Source organism: Taudactylus pleione, unplaced genomic scaffold (assembly GCF_031769625.1).
Source record: "Taudactylus pleione unplaced genomic scaffold, aTauple2 ptg000028l, whole genome shotgun sequence".
Taxonomy (NCBI): Eukaryota; Metazoa; Chordata; class Amphibia; order Anura; family Myobatrachidae; genus Taudactylus; species Taudactylus pleione.
The window spans coordinates 68,643-84,878 of NW_028284430.1; the positions used below are offsets into that span (position 1 = coordinate 68,643).

Below are 16,236 nucleotides of genomic sequence, written 5' to 3' on the forward strand. Positions count from 1 at the left end.
GAAAGTTCTTATATAAGTGTCCCTTATTAGCTGTGTTGTATATAGACACTGTGCCCACAAAGAGGTCATACAGAGAATGGTTTCCTCCATCTGCCCATCAAGCAATCCCACATGATGAGGCTGGGCAGCAGTAATGTGTGTGTAATGTGTATACAATATATGTGCTGTGCCTCCCTGTGCCTGGCTGCCATAGTCCCTCCCCCTCTTTCTGACACACAGACACTGTCACATCCCCCCTCTCCTCCTGCTGCCTCTCACACACACTCTCTCTCTCTCTGTGTTGTCACTGCTGCTGCCACCCCCACTCCGTCCCCAGCAGCAGCAGCTCCTCCGAGCCCCGGGACCTCCTCATTCCATGCGACTGCACTCCCGGCAAGGTAAGCAGGCACCGAGAGCAGCCCCCCCTCCACGCCCCCCAGCGGGCTCCTCATGCCCAGCTCTGTGTAACGGGGGAGGGGTGGGGGCTTAAGGTGCACGGGGAATCCCGTGCAGCAGCTGCAGACTTGATGGCAGCGATCAGCTCGGGGTACGAGGCATCTGCCCCACTACTGCTGCTCACTCACCAGCCACCATCATCATTAGTAATACCTGTGTGGCTGCCCGTGCCCTCTACCCTGCTCCCCCAGTCCTAGCCGCACGGTGAGAGGTACGGAGCCGGTTCCCCTCTGCTGCAGACCCCCGGCGCTTGCAGTGTCCGGCCGCGCCGTTCTGTGCAAGGGGATGGGCGCCCTGGCTGCTGGGGGTGGGAAGCCTGGTGGTGTCATCAGGGCCTACATGTTTGTTGTGAAACCTAGTCCAGTCAGTGTGCATGGGAGGAGAGAGTCTGCGGAGAGTTACAGGGGTCCCTCTCCGTGTTTTCCCGGCACTAGTTGTCCTCACAATGGTGGCAACTGGTCCGGCAGAGTGTGGGCATAGATCGCAGGGCACTGCCACACCACTTTCCCTCCAGGGCATTAGTCATGCCATTACTAGCTGGTGTGAGTAGTAGACATGGTGCCTGAAGTTGCTGTCACTTCTCTTTATGACTCTTGTTTTCTCTCTACTTTCACTTTTTTTTATTTATTTTTGAAGCCCGGCTGAGCTAGAAATGCTAAATGATCACAGTATTGGAGGAATAACACTACTAGATGCATTTATGTTGGTGTTGGGCAAATGCTGGCTCGTGTTTAAATATGGAATGTACTAACTATTGCAGAGATTAGGGCTGCACAACACATTCTGTTGTGTATATAACTTACTCATTGCCAGTCATCACATGTTAGGGGGCTGGATCTGTCATTTTTATAACAGTGGATTGATATTGTTTTTTTGTTTTCTATAACATGAGTATTTTGCTTCCTGTGACCATTTGTTTTAAAGCTGTGTATGGAATATGGTCCTGCCTTTTATTCTGGTAGCTCCAAGAGATGGAAGTAAATGATAGCAGAAAGCATAGTGATATAATGGTATAATGGCATTATATAATGGTATAATGGCAATAAAAAACTCTATCACTCAGACAGTATCTCTGCCATCTTTGGCCTCTGCAAGCTTTTCTATATGGTCTTTAAAGGTTATGGTCAGTTTGAAAGCATAAAGGGTGTGTGTGTGTGTGTGTTTGTGTGTTAAAACACATTTTTACTGAGTTCATATATTAAAAAACGCCAAACCACTAATATTAATTACACTCACTATAATTTTGTACACAACTGCTTGGATCTATATTCTAAACGGCAGCACGTCTGGCCTCCCCTGTATGGAGCTGGTGTTTCTACATAATTGTTTTCATAAAGTACCACTCATGCATGTGCAGACAGAATGCACAGACCTCAATGTACAGGCTAGACCTCACATACAGTCTCAGGTGAATGTGACCATCATTTAGTAAAAAGTGTTTGCATGAAGTACCTGTCCTCATCTGATTTTGTCTTCTGTTTCCAGGCAGAGCTAAGAACTGAGGGTGCTACCCCTGATAGTGATAGCTGTCCTGAGGAAGCTACTTATTCCGCATTGAATGGGCTCCGCTTATCGGCCTATTACTAACATATAGTAAAGCTCATGTCCACGGTCATCCGCTGTGCCTGATATAGCTGTATTATTCAAAATGGCAGCACATTGCCATGAAACACTACAAATATAATGGCTGATTATGTATGAAGCGTAAATCGGGAAGGCGCTGTAGTCTATTATTAATCACACAATAAAAAATGTCATTTTATTACTTGTTTTCAAATTCAGTTATATAAATGGTTGTATCTCAGTTCAGCAGAAGCCACACAGGTACTTTGCCAATGATATCCTTAGTGGTCTGCCACATGGTTACATACAGAAAGCCCTGAATACCTAGCTTGCGTAAAATATTTTTGGAATTATCCTTGTAAAGTACATTTGTCAAATAGTGAGTATTTCCTCAATTCTCATTTGGTGACATTAGCAGGCCATGTAGGAACTAGTCTTGTGTATTAATTTTTTTTGGTTTGAATTTTGATGGTTTGCGATAATTATTTGTGTCTTGTCCTCCCAATTTATAAAGCAAAAATATGTTTTTGTTGTATTTTCTAGATATCTTTTTATGGACTGCTTGGAAAATTGGCTTAATTTCAGTTTGAAGACTTACCCAGAAGACACTGTAACAACCCAGGTAAGCCTGAAAGCAATAGTATATGTTGTAGGGAGTGCAGGCTCGGATAGGTTCGAGTTTGCACGTGGAGTTCGGATTTTTCCCTCCAAAAAAAACGGAACTCAGAAAGAGGCAAAACGTCATCTTACATGGACGAACATCATCATTCCTGGACTTTTCTGGACAAAAGTCCAGGAATGATGATGTTCGTCCATGTAAGATGACGTTTTGCCTCTTTCTGAGTTCCGTTTTTTTGGAGGGAAAAATCCGAACTCCACGTGCAAACTCGAACCTGTCCGAGCCTGCACATCCCTAATATGTTGTGTCTATTCATCCATTGTCAGTCATTTGTGTTTTTGAAATGTATGTGTACCTGGATTGTCTGTTATAGTGGACCAAAGACATCTATAGGCCCCCATACATCAGCAATCGATTGTGGCAATTCTGCAATTTGCAATCGATTGTGTATAAAAATCTGCAATGTATGGGCTTCGCAGATCGTATATTGCAACCAAAAAGTGATTGGAATTGGTAAATCAGATTGTCTAATACACAGATTCTCAAACTCGGTCCTCAGGACCCCCACACAGTGCATGTTTTGCAGGTCTCCTCACAGAATTGCAAGTGAAATAATTAGCTCCACCTGTGGATCTTTTAAAATATCAGTAAATAATGAATGCACCTGCTGGGTGACCTGGAAAACGTGACCTGTGTGCGGTCCTGAGGACCGAGTTTGAGAACCACTGGTCTAATATGTTGGATTTCACAGATGGATTGGGGCCGTAGATTGCTAGTGTATGGACTTGATCAGCAGATTTGCAGACCATTACTAGTAAAATGATGGGCCTTTCAAGATTGGCAGATATGTGTTTGCTGCAATCGATCTGCAAATCACTGAAAAAGTTCTGTAGTCTATGGGCGCAGATTGCTAGATTGGGAAATTGTAAAATCGGGCAATAAATCTTCAAATTGTTCAATTGTGGTTTTCAGATTGCTGATGTATGGGGGCCTTATGTCATGGAAAGTTGGCGATCTATTTGCCATGTGATAAATGGCGTGCAGCTCAAGGGTAATTTGAAGCTTGGTTTGTAGGTCAGGGAAAAGATTATTATGGCAGTTTGATGAACACTGTATAAGTGCTGAAATACATGGTTGTTACTTCCATGACCAGGTGTCCATTTCTTGGTAATACATGTGTTCCAGGGAGAGATGGACCACACTGTTATTACAGTCATTGCATAATACAAAGTGTGTCTTTTAATGAAAATGTCACCTTTTATGGAAATGCTGCCAATTACATATGTCCTCCACATTTCTGCAAATAAAGTAGATTCCTCCTTAAACACCCTGTCAATTAAAGCATTGAGTAAATCCTAACTTCCCCAACATAGTGATGCATAGTTAATGGTGGGAACTGGTTTATGAGATTTAAAAACTCCCATGTCCCTTTAACAAGATTACAAGTTCCAGACAAGGGAAATTGTACATTGATAATCGGAATAACAGTCTAAATGATATAAAGAAAATATATACATATAGAAAATTAGAAACAGTTTAGGGTGCATTATATACTGTGTGTGGAATATTGAATAAAATAAACGTTGCAGGGCTTCATTCGGTGGGAACGTTTCTATAGGTAGGGACCAGATTATCCTGACATGACAGGAAGCTAGTAGAGCGTTTGAGAAGAGCAGGGTAAACCGCAGAAACACAATCGATAATTCTTTCAGCAGCATGTTGGATAGCTTTGGAAATAGGAAGCAGAAGACAAGATTGAAAAGATAGAAGATGATTACAGTAGTTAAGGTGGGACAGAATCGGGGCATGCATTACTGTTTATTTGGTGGTAAGACAAGGGGATATATTAGCAATTTTCGGAGGATAAAATAATGTGATTGTTTGAATGTCGAAAGTGAAAGTAATGAATCAAGTGACAACAAGTTTGGCAGAGAGGCTTAGTGGAGGTGGTGGTGGTAGCTGTTACTGGCAATCTGACTTCAGGGCCGTGGGGAGAGAGTGAGAACTCTGTTTTATTCGTAGTAACATTCAGGCATTGGAGAGCTCAGACATTCTTCATAGATACAGGTGTAATCTCAATTAGTAGTGGTGATGGCTAAATCCATGATGTGGGAGCCTAGAGGGGGGATGAAGGGAGCAGGGACTCTAGCACTGAACCCTGGGTACAGTTACATTCACAACAGCTGATGATTAACTTTAAAGGGCTAACATTAAGGGGTTGATTCTGAGTCGGATTCGGGCGCGTCCGTGTCTGCGACTTTATGCAAATGCCACTATAAAGACCCTCCCTGGTGTACATCTGTGCATCTGATCGTGCAAGGAACGAGACGCCCACTGTCAGTGTCTATAGATGCTGAAAAACCACTTGGTGCCTCTGTAGCTGCAACCATCAAAACTTGCAGCACCCCTATGGCAGGTGCAGCTTATCCATCTAAATATGGCCTCCTGTGTGAGCGGTTCTCTGTCTATGAACGCAACCACTATCAGCCCACAACACTCCCATAGGATGCTACGTCCCGTTACCTCCCAGTCACTGCCCAGAAATGCCCCTTGCCTATCTGCTACCATGCGTCTAAATTTGTACTGAGACTCTACTAACTCTATCAAGACGTATGCGCGGAGCGACAAATGCACAGGCGAAAAACATTGCTCTACTGTGTCCTACATCGCCGCTGCACCCAACTCCTAATCAGGCCTTAAGGGATCCTTTAGAGCAAGGGTGGGGACCTTTTTTCTGCTGAGGGCCATTTTGATATATATAAGATTATTTGTGGGCCCGGTGCAGGCTTCGCCGCCTCCGTGTGTTGTCACATGGGGACAAGGCCACAATCGCCGGTGATTACAGCAATGCCTGGAGCATCCTGAGGCTGTTCCTTGGAGCTGTAAGGGTAGCGGTGTGACCGTGTGAAGCTCCCTAATTACACTCCAGGCGGCACTGCTGCATAGATTCTGTCCACAGGGTGCCTTTGTAGGCACACTGCTATCCATATGAGGCTAGCAGAAAAAGGCTCAGAGGGCCAGATCAAATGTTTCCGACGGCCTTATACGGCCCCTGGGTCTGAGGTTCCCCCATCCCTGCTTTAGAGATACATAGTAAGACTGAGAAAGAGCAGTGCAATAGAGTCCATGTGAATGGAGAAAAGAGAGTGGCCCATTGTGTCAGTTGTTGCTGAAAGGCTAAGAGATTAGTGTGGCGTTCTTCTCTTTTACATTTAGCTGTATATAGGCGATTGGCTGATTTTGTAAGATCAGGGTCTGTCAGGTGATGTTTACAGTTTGAGGAGTATCACGTAAGTATGTTTTTGTTTTGTAGAAGTTTCGTTTAGCAGTTATATGCTCCAGCATTTTGTCATTAAAAGTTAGTAAAGATGACAGAGGAAAAAGAGAGCTTAATCATCTTAGATAGGATGGCTGATATGGGGCCATATTCAATTAGAGGCGAAAAGTCCGTTATCGGCGATAATTTATGCGGCAGGTGTTTTCTAGAATGCGGGTGGTTGTGGCGGGTGGTTGTGGCAGGTGGATTTTTGTAGAATTTTAAAAAAATCACTTTAGGGACTTACACCCATTTACATGTACCCCAAATTTGATAGGACTAGTTTTTTTTTTTCCAAAAAAATAAAGCGAAGTGTTATTCCTCACCACCTTTACAAAGGCGCATAAAAGCACCTGCCGACACCGTTTAAAAAGCCCAAATACCTTTAGCTGCCCAATTCGGGGGTACCCATAGTGATCACCCATGTCACACCATCTGTTGGGGGGTGACAGGCTGATTTCCCCAAAAAGTGACAGGACTTTTCGATATTTACCTTTCCGCCGAGCCCCGTTTTCTCTGATTCCTAATTGAATACGGAGATAAGCGGGCACGCGCTCGATACTTTATCCCCTGGAAAAAAGTCCGACCTCTGACTTTTCGCCTCTAATTGAATATGGCCCATAGTTGGTTTTAAGTGATCTACGTTAATTTGGTACAGACAGCATGTTGTAAAGTCTGACAGCCTGATTGAGATTTGGGAATAGAGTAAAAAAGAGGAAGTAACTGCATCTTGGTAAAACCATGCTGCACTGCAGGTGGGGTAGATGTAAAATGTGCAGAGAGATTTAGATTTGGGAGGGGTCTGTCCAAACTGCAATCTAAATTGCAGTGTAAAAATAAAGCTGTCCAGCAGCAGCGACTCTTGTCCTCTTACCTGGGGGAGGCTGCCGCTGCTTCTGGTATGCACATGAGCGGCGGTAGCGCCACGCATAACACTTGACCAGCTTCTCGGGGCTGCATTGGTAGCAGCCCCGAGAAACCCTGTAGGGCTGCCTGAAAGGCAGATCGGCAGCTTCCACTTGAAGCCGCTCTCTGCTTATGGCAGCCCGGACTGGCAGTCCCAGGGGGAGGAGACTCCTCCTCCTGGGGCTGCCTGTCCTGCGTGTGACTGGCAGTTGGCGCTTCCAATAGGAAGCCACCTCCAGTCACAGTGTAGCCAGTGCAGTCATGGACTGCACTGGCTCACTGAAGTGGAGGATTTTCCTGGGGGGCTGCAGCCTCGCAGCCCCTGGGTAAAATCCGCCACTGCTGTCCAGCATTTGTGGGCTACATGCAAAAGCAGCCACTATTTACCCTGCATGCAGATAAAATGTATGTATTTGCACCCCTTGCATCGCAAGATGGTTTATCAAGGTACACAGTTACTTGCTCTGTTTCACTCTATTCCCAAACCTGAATCAGCCCTGAGAGTAGTTCTGTGATGGTAAATGAGTAGAAAGTTGAAGATGACAATGTAGAAGAGGAGTAAGGCAGTGACAGATGTAAACTCCTTGTGAATAGATTCTGTCACTGGCTGTGATAAGAGCAGCTGTTTGCTGGGAGGGGATCAAAGTGAGAACCTAAAATGTAGAAGTGCTGACGTGGATTCGGGTCTCTCAGTGAATGTTCTGAAATATATTTCCTTAGGTTCTGAGTGCTCCAAATAAAAGCATGATGGGAAATATTTGTAATGGAGAAAATCAGGAAGAGATCTGGATTTCCTCCACAGCCGTTCTGCAGAGCGAATACAAACCCAGAGAAAATATATTGGCTTATTAAGCCAAGACTAAGGTCGATAGCGTTACAGTTTTAATGGACCAACTTTGCTATGACTGCAGTATAGTATTATTAGCGTTGTAGTTTTGATTTAAGGACGTTTACATGAAAGTATTCTTGTACCGATAAACACTTTCATGTTGTTAGTTTTATTTTATTCCAATTCTTGAGTAAATAAAATCCTGTCTTCATATGATCGACATATGCATATTTGTTTAACTATCTGTGCTCTCTTTGAAAATGTTATGTGATACCAAAGAACCCATGCCAATTAAGCTTGCTATGGATTATTCATTTCTCATTTAAATGCACTTTTAACAGAGCTATTGCTGTTTTTTGTTTTCATGTACTTGCACACATTCACTCAAACCTGTTGTAATGCTTTTTGGAAATAATTATGTTGAACAATATAATCTTTGGTCATGCTAAGTACATCGATATTCATGGGTGTGGTATATGTCAACAGTCATAATGTCGATATGGTCATAATGTCGACCCTGACCATGTAGACAGTAACAAAATGTCGACATATTGTCCTGGGTGGCCCAGCAGTGACTTACCTTGCAGCGATTCCAGGTCAGACCTGTGAGTATTTCTCCCCTAACTCCCCCTCTAATGCAGGGGTTGGCAATAATATACCCTCCAGCTGCTGTGGCACTACACATCCTAGCATACTCTACCACAGGGCATGCTAAAACTGTGGCAGGGCATGTTGGGATGTGTAGCTCCACTGCAGCTTGAGGGATGCTTATTGCACTGCTGCTCTAGTGCCGAAGCCCCCCTACAGCCTAACTCAAACCTGTCCGCCCGCAGCCTATAGACATTGTCATTGTCGACCTTTTGACTACGTTCCTATTTGTGTAAGTGTGCCTAGATCTTAACCAGAACGCAGAGGTTAGCGGAGCAAGGTGACGTTTGCACGGGTTGGGGAAAGGAGTTGGATGGAATGAGGGCCTTCATTGCAAACTAGGCACACCAGTGTCTTATTTAGCGGAGCAGTGGGAAAATTGCATTCAGTTTGTGGATTGTTGTTATAATAAGTGATGGAGCGGCAATTGTCATTTTCACTGGAAGTTGGTGGTTTTCAGGTCTCAACCTACACTTTTAAAAATACTTATTTTGCATCTTCATGGTGGACTTTGACAGAGAAACATTTTCTCTAGAAATGTTCTGTATATGATTAAAAGCTTTATACACAAGTTACATGTAATAAAGGCAGTTTTGTCACTAATGATTAATGGAAGCAGTATACTGTATGAGACTAAATTGAGTTTATTTAATGAACGGGGTAGTGCTAATGGGGAAGGAGGTTGGACCTAGATTTAACGTTTACTCTTACACAGTGCACTCCTTCAGACCTTTCTGCCTCTATATACCTTGGCGCACCTTTAGTTAGCACTGCAGAGTGGGCATGCAGATTGCTCTGCACATATCATTTATGTGCTGCACTAGTAAAAAATCAAGGCATGCTCCACAGAGTGTTTGTGCATTGTTTTACATTATGGTGAGAACAGACAAATCGTTCTTTGCTGCGCTCACCATTTGTATGCAGTAATGATCTCTTGTGCTTGTCCTGTGGTATAGGTATTTAAATGACTGCTCTAACGCCCTTAAACGTGACTGTTGAATAAGCCAGAAGCACTGGTCCTCTTCTTTGTGTTGGACAGGGGATATTTTTCTGGAAGCAAAACATGTAAACTGTAGAAGAAGAAAACAGTCATCTAGATCATTGATGCCTATAGCAAACCTCGCTGTTCACACTTGAAGGTGTGATAAGCGAGTGCTAAAATCAGCTCACTGGAACAGCGGTGTGCTGCTTCCTTAGCAGAATGGCTATAACATGCAAACAATGAGCATGACATTAGTCCTAGGCGTTGTTAATTGAAGTTCTTTAAGAATTAATCTGTACATTATACTAAAAATGTTTTTCTCTTTTTTTTATTTTTTTTTCTGTTTAATACACCCAATATTTTACATGATTGTCTTTTCATTGCTACCTGTCAAGTTGGAGTGTTTGGCTTTTTGTAAATTGGACAAGGTTATATAAGTTATCATTGCCGAACGCTATGTTTTCAGATGGCTTTAGCAAATTATTTTTCTACTATAGACCCTTTTGGCCTCTTACTCACTGGCATGAAATACATGCTTTTACCAGTGCACGTTACATGGGTACGGGAATAGGAGCTATTTGTTCTGATGACCCCACACTCCCTAGCATTTGCACTTGCAATGGGAGGGGCTGATTTATGGTGCCCATACACGGTGCGATGCACTGTGTAGGGCGACTGCCAATCCGTCGGCAGACGGATCGTGCGGTCCCCGCTGACCACACGATTTGCTGGCACCCCCTCCTCCATCTGAATGGGATCGTACATCGCATCCCAGATCAGATGAACCTGTGGGAAGATCTGGGGATGCGACATATGATCCTGCGGGAGCGTGCAGTACGATATCATGCCCATACACGGCACAATATAGCACCTATATCGTGCCGTGTATGGCCACCATTAGAGTTGCAGCTCCTCTGTTTTGCAGATTGCTCTATTTGTCTCAATGATCTTACTCCCTAGCTGTTGATGCTCAATTTTGGGCAACTACAGGTGATTCAGTTGTATGCATCTCCACTTGTGGCTGAGAGAGGGTACCTGGGTGGCAGAGGGGCATTCACAGCTAGGAATAGTGTTTCATTTGCTTGTAAGTGGGATATTGTGGGTCAGAATACAGAGCGAGCAGTCTAATGTCATACTGATCTCTTGCATAAGGATAGGGCTGGTGGAAGTCTGTGCTGATAGTGATGAGGATGATTATTTTCAGACGCACATGTATAGGGTCCATGAGGCCACATAGGTGCAGCTGAAAATGAATACAGGAGAAGATTTGCATTTATTTGCATCACGGCAGACTTGTGTGTGACTTTGAATCAGTCCGAGAGTCTTTACGTTACTGCTGTGATTAAATACTGCCTGCTCCATTCACATGTGCTCACCTGTAACCACTACAGTTGTGTTTGTCAGTGGCCTGTAACGCTATGTTAGTGGGTAATTGGACTAAATTGTGTTAACTCATTGCAGTACTGTGTTCCAGAACAGACCTAATGGTTTTTATTCTGTGCCCATAAAGTGTTATTTGTAACCTTGCTAGCAATCTTATGCCTGGACTGGTTATATTAATATTAGAAGCAAACAAAAAAACTTTAATTTGGGGACATCGGTAAATAATATTGATTTTCTGTAGGTTCTGACAGCATATCCTCTCCAGTGTGAAATGTAGGTGTGTTGTCTGTGTCTTAGGGCTGAGATATAAGGAGGTACAAATGAATGGGTGCCAGAACTGTAAGGACACTTTAATAATTTGGTGGATACCTTAAGCAGTGTTCTTCCCAGGCTCTTTATTTGCAGGCGCACCACCTGGCAAGAGACAGCCTAACGCCCGTCACTCCCCCCGCCCCAATGCACCGCATCCCCTGTCGCCTGGTTACTTTCAATGTGTACTTGTTGTCACGGATGCAGGATGCGACGCTGAGCTGCGCCGATGTCACATGTTCTTCCCATCAGAGGCTCCCAGTCCGTCTGGCATATGTGTCCGCTGGCAATAAGGACACGTTAGTGAGGGTCCTGGGTGACAGAGCGCGGCGCATTGGGGCGGGGTGGTGTCCAGGCAGTAGGTTGTTCGGGGACTTGGCACATTGGGGCGGGGGAGAGTGCCGGGTAGTGCAGCTTGGGCCCGTCGCAGTGCAGGGCGGTGTCAGGCTGAATGGCAGAGATCCATCCCCCTATATAAAAGCAAGGGTTCATTGTTCGGACGGGAACAATCGCCTGAACACATTAAAGAGAGTTGTCCTGTGTATAGGAGCTGAAAAAAAAAATCTGTGGGGACAGTATATTTGGGAGCCTGCAAGTGGGGCCAGTATCTGGGAGCTGTATAAAAAACTCATTCTGTGGTGCCAGCAAGTGGGGCCAGTATCTGGGAGCTGTATAAAAAACTTATCCTGTGGGGACAGTATCTTTGGAGCCTGCAAGTGGGTTAGAAACTAATTAAAACCTGTTTAAGGAATCGCATTAAGCGGAGAAAACTAACACCCCTTTTACACTGACTTAAAATTCCTGGATTGATGCACATGACCCGAGGACCTGACCCCGGCTAACTTGCAGGGTTGATCACGGGTCGTTCCCGTGTCACCCTGCAGTGTAAACGGCGCGAGTCGGGTCACGATGACCCAAGGTCGCGCCGCATGCTAGCTGATTGACTGGCTTCAGCGGCGCTTAGAGATGACATCTCCAAGCGTACACTGCAACCAGCGCCGGCCCGACCAGAACGGAGCAGCACACCCCACCCACCCTGCCTCCAGACCGCTGCGTAAGTAGTCAGTAAGGAAAGAGGGTCACGGAGGGGGAGGGAGGGGAAGAATCACTGCTCACCTGCACCGGAAAGCCGGGTCAGTGCTGACCCGACTCTGGTGTGAACGGTGTCCGGGTCGGTGCTCGCGTTGTATAAGGGAGTCTGTCCCGGGTCCGATCCGGGTTGGAAACGTGTTCCAAATCCCGGGTCAGACCCTGGACTTTGGTGTCACTACAGAGACCAGATCCTACAGACTTTGATAATGAAAAAGCTGCAGATGACTGGGCCTCTAAGAAGAAGAGGAGAATTAATATATAAAATATCTCAAGTTTAAATCATTAGAAGGTCAGGATTTAAAACATTTTATTATTGTGAAGTAGTGTTCACTCTAGCTCCGGCAGCAGGCAGGGCGCCGGAGCTAGAGAAGGCACTTCCACGCGCGTGTTCCCGAAAAGGGAGCGTGGCAATTAAAAGGCGGCCTGTCTATAAGACGCATCCCCTTTTCGTCACTCTTGGGGGCGTGCCCAGCACTTACGGACACGCCGGGCAGCCCCCAAGCGCTGCTGAAAGGAAGACCTGGTCACCGCCGGTGAATGATTTAAAGTCACCACACATTTCCCCACCCGCGGCTGTTTTAGTGGGGCGCTGCGCGGTAAGGGCAGGGCGCTTGGGCGCTCCAGAAGGAGGGCAGGGCGCTGTGCCCCACTAAAACAGCCTGGTGGTAACGCTAGTGAAGGCCCCCACTCTGCTACTACTTGATGCCACACGGCTGGAAAAACTTTCTGGGGAGAGCACTGCCTTAAGTGTGAGCAGGGAGCCGTTGTGTAGGATGAACTGCAAAGGCCTGAGAAATAGTCAAGATGTGTATGAGGATATGCATGAAGGTTTACTGTGGGCTACAGTTGGATTTGTCAGAATGGAGGGAAAATGATATGTTGTAGCCACAGCATTTACATTAAACAAAACAATTGGATGAGTAAAAGGTAACTGTGGCAACATGGATGGTCCACTTGTTTATATACTTATCAATGTCACTAAAGTGAGCTATTGACCCAAATCCTGTGTTTCAGATACATTTTACAGATGTACAGTAAATTAGAAAGGTTTTTAAAATAATTTCTAGTTTGTGCTGTGTTTTACCAATAATCTGAGAAAATGACTGAGATAAAACATTCTGTGAGGCTACAGTGTTCTCCCCAGAAAATGTTTGCAGCCGGATGGCATCAAGAAGTAGCCGGGTGGGGGCCTTTGCAATAATAAAATGTTTTAAACCCTGACCTTATAATGATTTCAACTTGATATAACATTTTCTATATTATGTTCTCTTATTAGAGGCCCAGTCACCTAATTATGCAAAAGCTGCAAGTCTGTAGGATCTGTTCCTCTTTATACAGCTCCCAGATACTGTCCCCACTTGCAGGCTCCCAAAGTGCCGGGTGGTGCACCCGCAAAAAACAGCCTTGGGAGAACACTGGGCTATATTTGACAATGACCAGCATAAATAAAATAATGTGTGTATGATATGTAGTGTCACAGCATTGTGTTCCCTGTCTGTAAACAGATTTACTAGCATAAATTAGATAATATTCTTTTGTTAGCTTTCCTTTATGTGTATCTTATATAAATGAATATAACAACATAAAGGGTTACTTGCACCTAAATAGATGTAATTAGGAGTAATAAAAATAAAACGTGACCGACACATCAGACAATGTGAAAATTGATCTGATCATTGCCAAATACTTCAATTTGTATTTTAGTTTTATGTTTAAAAACAAAAAACAAAACGGGATCATGAAAAGCTATTACTAATGCTAGCCGAAAATGTTTGATGTCTGATAATGATATGAAGTCCATTACTCTGATTATTATTGGTTTGTCTGCAGTTATGGTGCATACACACGATCAGATTTTTTCTTCAGATATGGACGATAACGATTTAAAAATCGTTCAGTTGTTCATATCTGATGGAAAATCGTTCATATCTGACATGCCTGAACGATGGACGATCAACGATGCGCGTTCCCGTTTGTCAGATAACGATATCTGACATCTGATGGGTTTGCAGTCAGACTTGGACGATTCCATTCATTTTAATGCAGTTAAAAATCGTTCAAATCGTTCAAATCGTTCAAAACTTTGGTCAAATCGTCCAAATCGTTCAAATCGTTTAATCGTTCAGTCGTTCATCTGACAAATCTGACAAGTCTGACAAATCTGACCGTGTGTACGCTCCATTAGTTGGAAGATGTCCAGTCTGTATGTGTGGTCACCATGTAAATTAGGTTATTGGCTGCTTGTCATGAGTTTCTTGATTTTATATATTTGGAACACCCATATGTGGCAAAATTCAGGATCAGCCTGTGTCTGGAAATCATAACATTTATTCTTTATAATATAATCAACCGCTGATAAAAATGATGTCATTGTGTTTCCACTGAATGACAGTTTGTGTGAACTCTGACTCTTCCCACCAGGGCCAGTGATGTCACTTCCCAACAGTTCCGGCATAACGCACATCAACAGTCTCCAAATACTTAGGGCCGTATTCAATTTGGAGCGAAAAGCCGTTCTTGGCGAAACTTTTTAGCAGATGACGTAATTTTCCCCGATTTCACTTATCCCCATATTCAATTGTAGCGCCCTTTTGCCGGTGCGAAAACGCAATGCAATGTAATAGACCAAAAAGAATACCCGAAAAAAGTGCTGAATTGCAGTTTTGGGATGCAGAGGTGCGGAAACCCCTCTGCACCCTTTGTACACCCCCCTTGACGCTAACTGCGTAACAAAACTCATAAAAACAAAACAAAACACAAAGAACACCCCAAAAAAGCACTTTGAAAATGTGGGCGAAAAAGTTCAAAGTGGGGGTACAAATTTTAAAACTAGCGAAATAGCCTTTGGAGGGGGGTCTGCAAGTATGGGGGAGATGTTTTGTTGATGTTTGCTGAAGGTGCATTTTTTTGCGCATTTGACTTTAGCGATATTTAAATATGCTTGCATCCATTTTCCTGTACCACAAATTTGATAGGACTACTTATTTTTCCCCAAAAAACTGTGCAAAATACTATTCTTCACCACTTGCTGAAAGACGCTAAATAGCACCTATTAAGACCATTTTAAAGACCCCTATATACCTTTTAGCAGGCCTATTCGGGGGTACCCATAGTGAACCCCCATGTCAGAGCAGCTTTAGGGGGGTGTCAGGCTGATTTCCCAAAAAAAGACAGGACTTTTCGCCAGGTCACGTTTTCGCCGATTTGGAATTGAATACGGGGATACGTGGGGACGAGCGCGATACCTTTTAGACGGGAAGACCTCTGATGACGGCGAAAAGTACATCAATGGGCTTTTCGCTCCAAACAGCTGCGCGACCACCACTTTGGTCGGACTTCTCCTCGCATCCCCAGAGGGTGCGAGAAGAAATCCTTAGCGTGCCCAAACAGCGCGGTGAATTGAATAGCTGCAACAGAAACTGCCTAACACCACTTATGGATCGGCGTCCCCCACTCCTTCCTTTATTTGCTATTGGATTCATTCCTGGTCCCTCTCTCATCCCGGTGTCCGCTCACAGAAGACACTGGAGAGCAGAGGGGACCATGTACTTGCACTCCGTACTTACTATTCACTATCCTGGATTTTTATGGGATTATGTGACACATTATAATATTATCTGCATGAAGAATGTTATACTATTTATGTATGTTATCCGGGATTGTTATCCTGAGATAAAATATTCCTATGTTATTTAGGATATTATTCATGCCTACAGAGAGGTCTTTGATTATCTTGAGAGTACTCTGCCAGCACTTCATGTGTATCTATTCATTATTGTAACATCTAGGCAACCCGGCAATAGGATTAAATTTTTTGTAAGACTGGGTTCATTTGCATATGTGTTTGGTCACTCATGGTGTATGACCTTAGGATGATACTCAGCAGATATGGTATTGTCACACTAAATGTATACATCTATCACTTTTGACCGAGTGGGTACCACTACGTAATTAAAAACAGTTGTAATTTATGAGTTATTTATTATTTATGCTTTAAATGAACTGTGCCTGACCCTGCTATTATATACCCATTAGGAGTTATAAGGATATATGAATTAAAATAAGCATAGTCACCACACACTTTATGCTTATTCTCAATATAGACACGGCTATGTTTTTATAAGCTCCTGATGTAGTTAGCTAAGGGAGCTCGA

At 44.1% G+C, this 16,236-nt stretch overlaps 1 protein-coding gene across 3 annotated transcripts in view; it reads left to right on the forward strand.

Moving 5' to 3' along the window:
- The first annotated feature begins 204 nt into the window (after nt 1-204).
- ELF2 (E74 like ETS transcription factor 2) overlaps nt 205-16,236 on the forward strand; it is a 90,629-nt gene continuing 74,597 nt past the window's right edge. Inside the window, exons 1-2 of one of the 3 annotated variants that reach the window (XM_088451826.1) lie at nt 205-377; nt 2,542-2,620. The gene's annotated coding sequence lies outside the window, so the exon portion shown is untranslated. Of the gene's footprint in view, nt 378-513; nt 647-902; nt 978-2,541; nt 2,621-16,236 lie in introns of those variants that run through there. The other 2 variants (XM_088451827.1, XM_088451828.1) reach the window with 2 other exon arrangements.